Below are 14,199 nucleotides of genomic sequence, written 5' to 3' on the forward strand. Positions count from 1 at the left end.
TGAAGAATTGATGTAAGGTTTCCGATCTCCTAAATCGGCTCTATCAATATATGTATCGGTCCGCGAGTTATAACCCCAAAGGTGTCACTATCCATCCACAAAAAACCCATCCAAACAAAAGTGACACAAAAACCCCAAATAACATTAACAGTCTAAACTACCCTTCCCCTAATTCAGCCTAAAAGAAACTAGAAAAAAAACGGCCAACTCTTTTTTTGCTTTTCCACTTGAATAATGGACAAAAAGAAAATTAAACTTCTGCCGAGTCTTCTCTAACTCCATCAAAACCCAAAAATCCCAGATCTGAAATTCAATCGAAGCGAAAATCATCCTCTGATTCTCGATTTTACCTTCTTCTCTTCTTCTACAGTTACATACTTCAACTATTGAATTAAATTCTGACCTAACTCGCTTCATTTTTTGTGACCTAATTTGTCTAAAACTACAAAAAATGGTGAAGAAACGAAATCAACAGGAGAAAAAGAAAGATGAAAATCTAAATAAAACTTTGAAACCACCTCCCAAAGGTAAGAAATCATATCAATACCCCAATGGTTATGTTTCACTTTTTTCAATTGAAAGTGAATCAAAAGATTATTAGATTTAGGTTTCATTTAATTTTTTGGGTTTTCTGTTTGCTTTTAGGTTTCGTTTTTTATGTTTAGGTTTCATTTGATTTCAATTGAAAACTAATTCACAGTTCAATTTTGGGTGTGTTTATTTCTTGTGTTTTCTGTTGGGCGTGTTTTTTTTTTTTTTGACAAAACCAAACCTGGTTACATCATTTTCAGTTATTGATGAATCCAGATTTTAGTTGTTGTTTGTTTGATGAAACCATATTTCAGTTGTTGTTTGTTTGATGTAACCATATTTGGTTTTGTCATTTTTAATTATTAGTTTACTTCTAAATATCAAAAAAATCTTAAATATTTGTCACTTGTAACTGTATGAATAGGTTTTAAAGATGGAATCAGATTTGGTTTCATCATTTTTCAGTTATAGTTTTATCACTTTGTTGCTGCTTATGTTTACATACGGCTTAACGACATGTAAAAAAGAGAAACATATCCTTATATATAGTTGCTCTTTACATCATTTGTGTGTGCTAGCATCTGAAATAAAAACTTTGATACACAACAAAGAACTGCATATTAAGGCTCTGGTTTCATCTCCATTTTTAGTTAGTGGTTTCATTTGTTTTTCATCCTTATTGGTGTTTTCAATTAGTGTTGTCTTTGATGAAACCTGTTTTGGTTTCATCATTTTTACCTTTAGTTCGCATATTGCTGGGATCAACTACATTGTTGGTGTTTTCATTTGGCATTGTCTTTTGATGAATTTTTTTTTGGTTTCATCATTTTCATTTAGTTAATGATTTCTTTGATGAAACCAATTTTGGTTCTGCAAGTATTTTCATATGCTTATATATTATTTATGTCTTTCCCAACAGGAAAAAGAGATTAACAGAACCATATACAGGGAGTGTAAGAAATGCAATTACATGAAGAGCCGTTGAAGGGAAAAATGAAGTCTGCTGAAGAGGAAACATGAGAGTAAAGTTAGCACTCAAAAATCATGATGACAAAAACATATCAATAAATACATGTAAATATCAACTAGTTGTAATTTCATTTTGCAATATTATATATTTCCTGTCAAAATGCTTATAATAGTTTCTGAAATATTTTAATTGCTTATGAATGGTTTCAATTCTTGAATTCATTTTTTTTGTCGAATTGATTCAATTGTATGTTTGTTTTCAAACCAAACTTAAAAGAGATTTAAAACTCATATATGAGATATGAACCATGTTTTGATGAAGTTTAAATTATGAGTTTGTGATAGTTTATATGTAGAGGAAACATCTTGATGGTAAGAACAACTACCAGTAACTATCTTACTAATATAAAGAAAAGAGGATTTTCACCAGTTTACAGTGAACTGACTACATTACCCCTCCATATTCTTTTTCCCTTCTTCAGGTTTTTGTGAATACCTACAAACGCAAGGGTATTCTGATGATGTTTCTTTTCTCCAACCCATCGAAAGAAAAAACCCATCCGCAGAAAGAAAAGAAAAAACTCGAAACCCTCCCATCCAGCTGCTGCTTCCAAAAATCGCTCTCAACTGATGAGAATCATATCGCTCCATGTCAAAGAATAATACTAATTCTGAAGCTAGGTTGGAGAACGGTTAATCAATTTCATTAACAGTAGCTCAAACTCAATCGCAAAATCCCCAAATCAACTAATCTGAAAAAATTGAAATCTCGGTTGGAAATTGAAGTTCCAGAGTTGAATTGGAAACCCTAAGAGTTGAATTAGAGGATTTGGTTGTCCATTTATAGAGACTACTGCACTTACGTAGGAAATGAACCCTAGAACTGGGAACTGCAAATTTCAGGTAAAGATTGTTTTTCACATATGCTTTGAATTAATGTGTTTATCTGTGTCAAATAACGAGTTTGTTAGTGGATGAGAATCGTGTATTTTTTTTTTCGTTTATTTTGATGAGGTTTTGGGTTTTTGCTCTTTGTCTATTTTAGCTTTCCAATTTGGAACAGACGGATTGGGGTTTTCTTCTTTTCTCTTTTCTAATTTGATTTCTAATTTGATTTTTTTTTTTTTTTAGTTTTAGTTACTACTTTCGCTTTAAGTTTTAGTTCGGGGTTAGTTACAGAAGTGTAAGTTGAAGTAAAATCTCAGGACATAGAAACATTTGGTCAGTTGCGGAAGTGTAAGCTTGAAGTAGAATATCAGGACATGGTAACATTTGGTTAGTTACAGAAGTGGAAGTGTGAGCTTGAAGTAGAATCTCAGGACATGGAGACATCAGTGAGTGGCAGTTAAAGATGGACTATATTTTATATTTGAACGGTGGCATTTGTTTGAAACGATTCAAGAAATGAGAAGCTTGAAGTAAAATATCAGGACATGAGAATCATATCGCTCCATGTCAAAGTACAATACTAAGCCTGAAGCTAGGTTGGAGAACGATTAATCAATTTCATTAACAGTAGCTCAAACTCAATCGCAAAATCTCCAAATCAACTAATCTGAAAAAATTGAAATCTCGGTTGGAAATTGAAGTTCCAGAGTTGAATTGGAAACCCTAAGAGTTGAATTAGAGGATTTGGTTGTCCATTTATAGAGACTGCTGCACTTACGTAGGAAACGAACCCTAGAACTGGGAACTGCAAATTTCAGGTAAAGATTGTTTTTCACATATGCTTTGAATTAATGTGTTTATCTGTGTCAAATAACGAGTCTGTTAGTGGATGAGAATCGTGTATTTTTTTTCGTTTATTTTGATGGGGTTTTGGGTTTTTGCTCTTTGTCTATTTTAGCTTTCCAATTTGGAACAGACGGATTGGGGTTTTCTTCTTTTCTCTGTTCTAATTTGATTTCTAATTTGATTTTTTTTTTAGTTTAGTTACTACTTTCGCTTTAAGTTTTAGTTCGGGGTTAGTTGAAGTAAAATCTCAGGACATAGAAACATTTAGTCAGTTGCGGAAGTGTAAGCTTGAAGTAGAATATCAGGACATGGTAACATTTGGTTAGTTACAGAAGTGGAACTGTGAGCTTGAAGTAGAATCTCAGGACATGGAGACATCAGTGAGTGGCAGTTAAAGCTGGATTATATTTTATATTTGAACGGTAGCATTTGTTTGAAACGATTCAAGAACAAGAGTTTTAACGCTTTCGCCCTGCCATGCGAGCTAAACAAAAACAGACCTCATTGCTTGAAGATTGCAGAGGCGCACAATGTTAGATTTGGAAGATGATGGTGGTTCTCAAGAGCAGTCTCTTCTTAAAGAACATGCTTCTATCAGCAAAAGCACATGACAGGTATTCCAAATTGTTTTTGTTTTATTAATGCGTCATATCCAAATTGCCTATGATATTTAATCTTCTAGGATGGGTTTTTGTTGAAATTGTATTAATTCATACCAACTAGCAGGTAACTAAATAGAGTTGTTTTCTAGGAGTTGGTAGATTACCTTAAGTTAACTTCAGGAATCATATCCAGATAGAAGATCTCTTTTTGCGCCCCATGTATATATTCATGTGAACATTAGGATTTGATTGTTATTAGGCCTGTTTATCATAGGTCACGTGACTTAGCTTGAAAAATTATTGATTTTGCTTTCAAAATAAAGGTTTAGGTGTGCCTTTAACGGTTAAATATACAACGAATATGCAACAAAGAAATGGATAGTTGTTTCTCCTTTATGGATTTAAGATATCTCTTTCCTCCTTTATTTATGGGAAAAGAGAGCAAAAGCATTATAAAATCACCTACTGCAGTTGCAGATCGCGAGCTATTTCATAATTTTGACTTATTGTGTGTTTTGTTTTTTGGATGGAACTATTATGTGGACTTATGGGGAGTTTCTTGAGAAGTTTTAAACTAACGCCATTATTGCTACTTTTGCTAAACTTCTTGAGAAGTTTTAAACTAAGTTAATGGAGCCACAACAATTGTAGTCATGGATGCCATAGAATTGTCTTCTTTATCCACGTCAAAAAAGGATGCCATGACTGAAGAGGAACATTAGTGTTGTTTCAAGGGAGAAGACCAGCTATATGCACAAAGCAACAACACTGTCAAAAATGTGCGAGATAATTAGTAAATGGTGGAAAACGAACTAAGGGCAGTTTTGTTGTTGTAAGGAGGCCAATAAGCTTGCACTGAAACATCTTTCCCTAAAAGAAATGATAACTATTGTTTTTTGGTATCAATATCATCATGATGATTTTGTAATGAGAAATGTCTAAGCATACATATTTTTGTTTTCTAAAATTTTCGTCCAGAACTGTAAGGTTCGAGAGTCAGGCGCATCGCGCGTGCGTGTTATACTAGTATGTAAGAAAGTAATGTACAAATATAAGGTTCATACTGCAGATGAAACCAAAGAAACAAACAATAAAAAATGATGAAACCAAAAAGGGTTCCACCGAAAAATGATGAAACTTATTTTGGTTCCAGCAAATTATAAAAGCCTGCTACTTTGATAAACTTAAGCCTGCAAAAATTATAAAAGCCCGAGTACCAACCAAAAGAAAAACATCTTCCTTTTCAAGACCACTTATGATGTTATTCATAAGGTATCCATAACGTAAATCAGCTTGTGGGGTCATGCCATTTTCTTCACACCACACATTATTTTGAACCCATCTTGTTCAAAACATCTTTCATAACCATCATAGATTCGACATCAGACAACTCCCCTTTAATACCGAATTTTTTTTGGGTAATACTTGATGAGCAACTTCTGCAACCACGGCAAGGGCATCACGCCATCTCACATGCTTAAAGCATCCATCGGGACTATGAATCATGGGATCATTTGACCTCTGCCTTTTCAGTTCATCATAACATAAATGTGTTTTGTCGGATATCCATCCCTTATTAATGTCATGCAACATCAACATATATCCAATATTAAATAATAGTATCTTTGCATGTCTGAAATATCTTTAGCAGGTAGATGCGAAACTTGGAAAAGATTAAAAAAAAGGATCACAAGAGCTAGAGGATGTGCAAGTTAACCTCATTCAATCGTGGAGTGATTTACATGACCTCCGGACCTCGGCAATTAATTCTGATGTTTGAACTGACAATATATGTAACATCAATACTCTCGGTCCCCAAAAAAAGGATGACAACATATGTAACATCAATTCTGGGGAAATTTATATTGTACTCTTGTTTGATTGCCTTGGGCATTATCTAGCCAACGCGAATAAAAATTATACAACTTTTCCTGGTTTCTCAATGAACACAAAAGAATTACACGCTTTAAATTGTGATTCCATCACTTCAATAATTCAAACTAAGTGGATGATTTGAGGAAATACTTTTGCCGAATCGGATCTTGTTCTGCAAGAGTGTCTGAGATCGTTGAGCATAAACTGCCTCTTTACAAATATCATAAGCAAAGCACTTGAGTCCTCTTTACAATAAAAATGTCAGTAACAAAATTTAGTTTCGTCGATAAAACCTCAAAAACAAAAAAAATTCTTATGAAACCAAAACTTGTTTCAATACAAAATTATTTATCATCAACAATGCTGGATATATGGATAAAATTTCAAAAAATAAAACAAAATTAGATGAAACCAAATTTTGTTTCACCAAAATTAGATGAAACCGAAATCGGTTTCATCGTAAATTTACTCTTGAGTGTTTTAATTTTCCTTTTCCACCGATAATGTATCACCAAGTACGAATACTCTATATCAAGTTCTGGATGCAATGACACAACTTCAATGAACCTGCAATACCCTAACTATCATTTTCGAATTTTCTTCAATCTTATATCCTAATTCATGTCGAACCAACTTCTAATACTTCCACCAGACCATCAATTTCGTCTTCAAAATCTTCTGTGAATATTTCTATGAGACCTTAATTCATTAATTTTCTCAAATCATACTATCTCTGTAACCAAATATCTAAATTATTGACACCCTCTTTTTCATCACATTAGATTGTGAAAACCCATCCAAATATTCAGTTTCATAGTTAAATTTACAGAAATCAACCATGAATTCAAAAACAAAACCCTAACTAATGTGAAACCTTAAACAAAAAAATAGCATTTTCAAACCTCTAAAATCAGTTACGATTAAAACAAAATTAAACTACAGAAATACGAATTACAATGAAGAATTAAAGAATTTTTAATGCACTAACCCCTTTTGAAGAACCACGATCTAGATTTAACCCTCTTTCTCAACTGTCACAGAGAAGAAAACCAAATTTTCAAGACGAAATTAATGTTGGTGGTGACGTAGGTGTTGCTGCTGGTTTTCGTGGAGATATATTGTTACTGCTGGCGGTGGTCGTGGGGAGAAGGAGACATAAATGGAAGAAAAAAGAAAAAAGAAAGGAGAGAATACGAAGAAGAAGAAGAAATCGTAAAAAGGGTATGTTTGTATTTTTTTTTTAAGTTTCAAAAACTAAATTTACTCATTATAATTTGAGCTGGGGTTTTTGAGCCACTTTTTAGTCAAATGGTTTTTATTTATTAAAAGTAATATGGCTGGATTTTTTGCACCACAAGTTTGGTCACCTTGGTGTTTTATGACTAGTTTTGTATACGTATTGAGGTTTAGCCTCTTTCTAAAAATAAATAAATAAATAACGCGCGCGTTATAACACCATGGGGGTCCTTATCGAGCTAAAATAGACCCAACAAAACAAAACCAACACGTTTACCCCATTTTACCTAAACTGACTAAATAACCCTTCCGTCTATTTCCCTACACCTTCTATTTTCTTCCCTATTCGATTAACCGACCTTTTCACTCAGAAACTATCAAAAACTTCCCTCTCTCTTCCCTCAGAAACCAGATCTGAAACCATTTTTTTTTCCTTCATCTTCTTGCTACAGAAAACAGTTAATCGAACTCGTAACAAAGAAGTCTAACCTTCCTCAAAGGAAATTAGGTTGAAGTTTCATTTTATTTTGACCTAGTTTTATGTTCTTAAGAAATTAGGCGAAGAAGAAAATGGCGAAGAAGCAAGAGAAAAAAAAAAGATGAAAAGAGGAAACCTATTAGGAAACTGGTTGTAAAAAGATCTCCAAAAGGTAAACCTAGTTTTATTGTTCTTCAGATGTTCTCTTTACTGATTTCATTTTGATGTTGTTTCACCTAATTCGAGATTATGAATCTTAGGTTCTGTAGAAATTCGATTCATAGTCATCAGCTTGGTTTCATCACTTGGTTTCATCACTTTTTGAATCTTAGGTTTTGTAGAAATTCGATTATGTATCTTCGGTTTCATCTGCTGATTTCATACTTAGGTTTCTGTAGTTTCATAGTAGATTTTTTTTTACTTCAATGGTTTCTTTGATGAAACCAAACCTGGTTTCCATCATCTTCATCAATATATGATTTTATAATCTTTTGATGGGTATGGTTTGGTGCTACTGGTATTACTAAGGTATAATCTGCTTTTTTGATGAAACCAGATTTGGATTCATCATTTTCTAATTGTTAAATTGGTTCCACTATAACTGATGATGCTTACTAAGGTATATTCTGGCTTTTCTGATGAAACCTTTTTTGGTTTCATCACTTTTCATTTTACAACAAACATCATTCAAAATGAAAAAGTTATGAAACTATATTTGGTTACCAAGAGTTTGTTTCATGTAACTATATTTGGTTACACCATTTGTACTTAAGTTTCATCAATAACCATATGTTTGTTTTAAGTAATAGAAATTTGCCTGATAAACCTACATATGCAGCATGCCTGTTTACTTTGAAAATCAAAATTTTGTGACATAACTAAGGTTCTAGGATTATGTATATGAGAATGATGTATATGGAGTTATGAACCGTTGAAGCTCTTATTGTTGTGTAAGAAGACGAACAAAAGCATTATCAGTTTTGTTAGATCTTTGTCCTCTTTTTCTTTCTTAATGGAGTTTGCGAACACATAGCTTATCTAAAAAATAATTTGCAACTAAAGCTCTTATTGTTGTGTTCTCTGTTTAGCGTGTTTATTTCTAGTTTATCTGATGCAACTAAATTTAGTTGCATCATTTTTAGTTATTGGTTTCATTATTTTTATCTATGATTCACCTAACTTTTGGTTTCACTTACAGGTAAAAAAAGAGAAACAGAGTCGTATAGATGCTCGTTGCATCATTTGTGCAAAGTAGTAGCTGACATAAAGGCGTTGATACAGAACAAAGAACCGCATTTGTTAGCTCTTAAATCATGTCCATTATGGCGTTTTATTGAGCCCTTCTTTGATGGTGTAATGGAAGAAGAAGAGCTCGTCAAAAAAACAAAAGCAGTCATGATGGTTTTACAGTCACTTGAACTCAGAAAATATGGTAAGCTACCATTGTGTTTCAGATTAGGTAGATCGAAGAAAATGACTCTGCGGACAATTCCAGAACATTTCTCTGTTATCTTTAGTCTACAGATGATGGAGGGTGTAGAAGTAGATGAAGAAGTGGGCATAGATGAAGAACTGGAGAAAAAGGTTAAAATCTTCGTCGTTCAGTATTTTAAAGGAAGTAAGAAGACGTTCGAAGCTGATATTCAACGTTGCATGATGGAAGCCGCAGCGGATGAAACCAAAGCAGACGAGTTTGTAAAGTTTTACGTCATGCTCCTGTTAGTGTCGGTATTCGTCCCCAACAAGGGTGGGAGAAGTTTGGCTGCCAAGTACTTGTATATGGTATTTGATATGAACAAGGTTTGTTGGCCGCAAGTGTTCCATGATTATCTACTTGAGTCAATAATAGATTGTGATGGCGATGTTGAAAACGTAGTTGGTTGCGTAATTTACCCGCTGGTAAGTTATTTTTTGTTATTTTGATTAATAAGTTATATTCTTTTATAATGTATCTGATATTGATTCTTAATTTGAATCTTTTTTTTTAAGTATTGGGTGGTAGAGTGACTATGATTGCAAAAAGGAAGGATGGGCTCGACAGGTATCCGAGGTTTGCTAGATGGAACCTTGGAAATGTCTGCCAACAAATATTGGAAAACTTCGACGGTTTCTCCGACAAGAAAGATCTATACTCTGAGGTAAAGAAGATTTACTTTTCTATCAATCTATTTCAAATTTAATATCATCAAAAAGAGAAAGATTTTACTCTTTTTTTATGAAACCTTTTTTGGTTCCATCAAAAATTTTATCTGAAACCAATTTTGTTTCATCAAAAAAATTAGCTGAAACCAATTTTACTTGTGTACTGCAGAAGAATATGCGTCGCCGCAAGGGGTCATTCTTGCTTGAATATGACGATCAAGAAAAGCGTTTGGTTGAGCCTATAGATGAAGATGATATTGTTGTTGAAGATTCTGTTGAACCTGAAGAGACGGTTGAAGACAATGTTGCAGACCATATTGCTGAAAATGAAGTGCCTGCACAAGTTGAAGACAACTCTTACAAGGCCAAATACAGGTGGGCAATAATGATGATTGAAAAGCTTACAACAGTTGGCAACAATGGACTCTCCGAACAAGATAAAGCAGTATTGGAAAAATATGACGCTGAGGTTGGGTTTCAACCATCATTGAAGACTTACTCCAGAAGGAAGCGTAAGAGAGGGCAAGTATACTTGCTCCAGAAAGAAGATGTTCGTTCGGAACCAGAAAAGGTTTCAGATGTTGAGCTGATATGTCAGTTTAGATTTGCATAATTTACTTATTGATAATAAAATTGGAAAATGTTACATTTTTATTGATATGTTAGGTTTCAGATGTTGAGATGAACAAGGTTTAAAGAATTTAACGCGAAAAAATGTTGCATTTTTATATGACCTGCACAAGGTTTAAAGGTTTATATGTTAGATTTGATCTGCGAATTTTACTTATTGATTATTAAATAGAAATTTTACATTTTTTTATGTCTTGGTTATTATTATTATTTTATTTTTTTTTATAAATTTTACATTTTTATTTGACAAACTGGTTCAAAGTAATTTTACATTGTATTGATTATATGTTAGTATGTGACATTTTGTATCTTAAACCTTGTATTGTGGGTGGTGAAAGGTGCAGTGGCAGAGGATGAAATGATGCATATTGCCGGTAAGCATTTATTGCATGAAGGAACAGAACAAGAACATTTACTGCATGAAGGAACATGACAAGAGGATGTTGAAGAAAGGGTTCAACCTAGTGAAACAATGATACAAGGTTTTGTAGCTTTTCTGATGGAACCAGAAAAGATTTCAGTACCTGGAAATGTTGTTGAAGATGTTTTGATGGAACCAGAAAGGGTTTCACTGTCTAGAGATGCAGAAAAATATGGCAATGTTGTCTCTTCATTAGATGCAGAACCACAACAAGGAATAGAAGAGTCTGATAAAGAACAAGGACAAGGAGGAGTAGAAATAGAAGAGGTTTCGGAGATGACTCCAAACACTATCGAGGAAATCAAGGTGGCCGAGCAGGTTGAATTTGAAATGAATAAATCTTCATCAAAACCGGAGGACGAGACTGAACAATTAACTCCGAATACTCTTGAGGAAATCAAGGTGGCCGAGCAGGTCGAATCCGAGGCCAAGAAATGTTCTTCATCAAAGCCAGGGAATGAACAAGAAGAGGGTCTTGAGTTGAATCCAAACACTATTGAGGATATCAAGGTGGCCGAACAGGTCGAATCTGAGGCGAAAAAATGTTCTTCTTTGAAGCAAAATATTGAACAAGAAGACAATGAAACTCAGTTTATATATGATAAGGACAGTGAGGATGCTATTCGGAAAATAGAATACGTTTATGCAAAGCAAGGTTGTTCGTCAAAGACAAAGGTGCAAAGTGTATACTACTACTCAAATGTAAGAATGGTAGAAGATATAGCTGATATTGAAGACGGCGAACCTGGATTCAGTTTAGGACTGACGCAGAGTGACAGTGAAAAAGAAGATGTTGAGAAAGGATCTCAAAACATCAGTCCCAAGAAAAAGTTGAGTAATATGATTACAAGACTAAGGGATGACAGAAGAAAAATGCAAGAACTAGTCAAATATCGGGATTATACAACTGAGAAAAAGAGAAGAACAAAAACTTAATGCGATTGGACAAAAAATCCTAATGAAAAGAATAAGCAGAAGGGGAAGAATGAGGAGGTGTATGAGGTGAAGGATGTGAAGTTGAAAGCAGTTGAAAACTTGAAAATTATGAAGGTACTCGATGAAAGTCAGAGACCCCTTGTGATCAGGTTTTCAGAAGCAAAACTTAATGGTAAGTGCTGAAACCAAAAATGGTTTCATCAAAAAATGTGTTCTAAAAAACTTTTTTTTTTTCATTCTTAGATCCAGCATTCACTAGCTTGAGTTTTACAGCTACACGGCGTGGGAGAACAAGGAGCACCAACTGATAATATCTGGTAGGATGCTGGATTTTTTGATGAGAAAGGGAGACGTCGGAGGAGACATCATTGAGTTTTACATCTTGAAATTGCAAAAAAACATCCTCAAAGAAGAGTTGAACCAGATGGTAATCCGAAGTAAAAGAAAGCTGTGTTTCTAAGCACATTTGCCTATGTAAGTTTCCTCTGCAATTTAGTAGATACATTCTTACTAAGCATGGACAAGTTTTCCGGTCAGAATTGATTTCTGGTTACTGTTAATTTAGTAGATACATTCTTACTAAGCATGACAAGATTCTTGTGTACTGGATTAGTTGACTTTGGCATCCTTGACTAAGTTGGATCTGTTAGTACTAGCATGCTAGATAAATTTCCATCTAAAGTGTGGGCAAGATTCGTTAGTTTGAAGCATTCATCTTGAGTAGAGTGTTTTACCTAGGATGTGGATACGAATTGTAATTTGAAGATCTTAGTATCAATTTGGTTAAATTGTTTTGAATGTAAACCTTTGTAGCAAAAGCAAGTTGAGTGAAACCAATTGCATCTTTTGTTTCTCACTCTTCAGTTAAACACTTTATGATGTGCGGGGGATCAGTTTTTTGATTGTAGGTCTAGCTGATTGTAGAATCCAACTATAAGTGGAAATAGTTGTTTCAAATGTTGTTGGTTATATAGTTTATTTTGATGGAACCAATTTTGGTTTCATTCTTTATGAAGAAAAAAATGTCGCTCATTACGAAGAAAAAAAACACTTGCATATCTGTCACTCATTAGGAATTTGTTTTCTTGTATTTTTTCAGACATGTCACTCATTAGGAATGAGATGTGGTAGTGCAATTGAAGCGTTCATCGACAAAATGGACTATAATGTACAATTTTTATTCGTTCCGTTGCTGACAACAGTTGGAGATGGGGTAGACCATTGGACACTGCTAGCTTTTGATACTGAAACCGCAGAATTTTCTCACTAAAACTCCTTGGCTTCCACTGAAGAAGAATGCAGGAAAAGTTTTGAAAGCATGAGACAAAGAATAATATCAGCATTTTCACAGCACGATGCAAATCTCCCCTGTGACGAGCAGACAACTCAGCCCCCGCCATACACTATGCACACGCCATCATGTTGTCAACAAATGGGGTAAGCTAGAACAATCATCACCTATGTTTGGAAGTTCGGTAAAATTATTTATTTATTTATTTATGGTAGTTTTAAATATTAAATATTGAGACAATTTTTTGGTTGTTTCAGGAATGATTGTGGTCTTCATGTTTGCTATTACATGAAGAGCCTCTTGAAGGGAAACATGGCTTCGTCTCCTGGAGATGATATTTCACTGAAGGTGTATGGGATGAGACCAAAGTTGGTGTGTAAGATCCTCCTTGATGCATGAAGAGTCTCATGGGGAGAATATTTCAGAAAGGGTAGAAAGCATGAGAGCAAAGTTATGTATATTTTCAACTATTTATAAATTTGAATGCTTGTAATAGTTTATAAAAGGTTTAAATTGTGTATGAATGGTTTCAATTGGAGTACTGTCAACTACCTGGAAACGATGTTTATAATGTTTTCAATTACATTTAACCGAAACCATATTGGCGCATAGTGTTATGTATATCTGTATTTTGATGAAACCAAAAAGGGTTCCACCATATTTCAGGTGAAACCAAATGGGAAAGGGTCGTACCACGGCTCGGTTTACAGGCAAAATTGATATGTTTCAAGGCATGGCAATAACTCATAATAAATCAAAAGTTTAAGGGAAAAAGCCAAGACAGTTACAAAAACATTCACAAAAGCAGTGATCTAACCAAAAAAATGATCCAACCTATTTTGGTTACAAAATAACAGTAGAAATGATGAAACCAAAAAGGGTTCCACCATATTGCAGGTGAAATACCAGCAGGAAATCAACATGTTTTACTATAGACAAGAGGACAGGAATATAAATGAGCAATAACAGTCAAATGGAATATAAATGAGCAATAACAGTCAATAACAAGAATATAAATCAACATAAAAAAATGAATTCTCAAAATGTAGACAATAAATGAGCATGTAGTCTAAACTAAAACAGATAAAGTTTACAAACTGCATGCCAAATGCTAATAAAATAGAAGAAGTCTGAACTAAAACTAAAAGTAAATCAGACTCAAAAAGACTTCAAATCGGCTTCTTAGGGCATGTCCTTCGATTATGAGTAGTCAATTCATTACATCCACCGCAAGTTCTCATCTTCTTCTTGTGAATTGAACCTGTATTAGGAATCCTTTTCTTCTTACTTGGGTGACCTGACTGTGGCAAAACTTTAGGTCCATGAACAACATACTTGGGTGAAATTGTCGCAG

General features: G+C 34.0%; 1 long non-coding RNA gene across 1 annotated transcript; it reads left to right on the forward strand.

The window, feature by feature from the left end:
* The first annotated feature begins 2,049 nt into the window (after positions 1-2,049).
* Positions 2,050-4,972, forward strand: LOC113302469. Its single transcript, XR_003336895.1, has 3 exons — positions 2,050-2,403; positions 2,632-3,848; positions 4,452-4,972. It is a non-coding gene; the product is annotated as an uncharacterized LOC113302469 (long non-coding RNA).
* Positions 4,973-14,199: the final 9,227 nt, after the last annotated feature.

The sequence above is a fragment of the Papaver somniferum genome, chromosome 8, assembly GCF_003573695.1.
Source record: "Papaver somniferum cultivar HN1 chromosome 8, ASM357369v1, whole genome shotgun sequence".
Classification (NCBI taxonomy): Eukaryota; Viridiplantae; Streptophyta; class Magnoliopsida; order Ranunculales; family Papaveraceae; genus Papaver; species Papaver somniferum.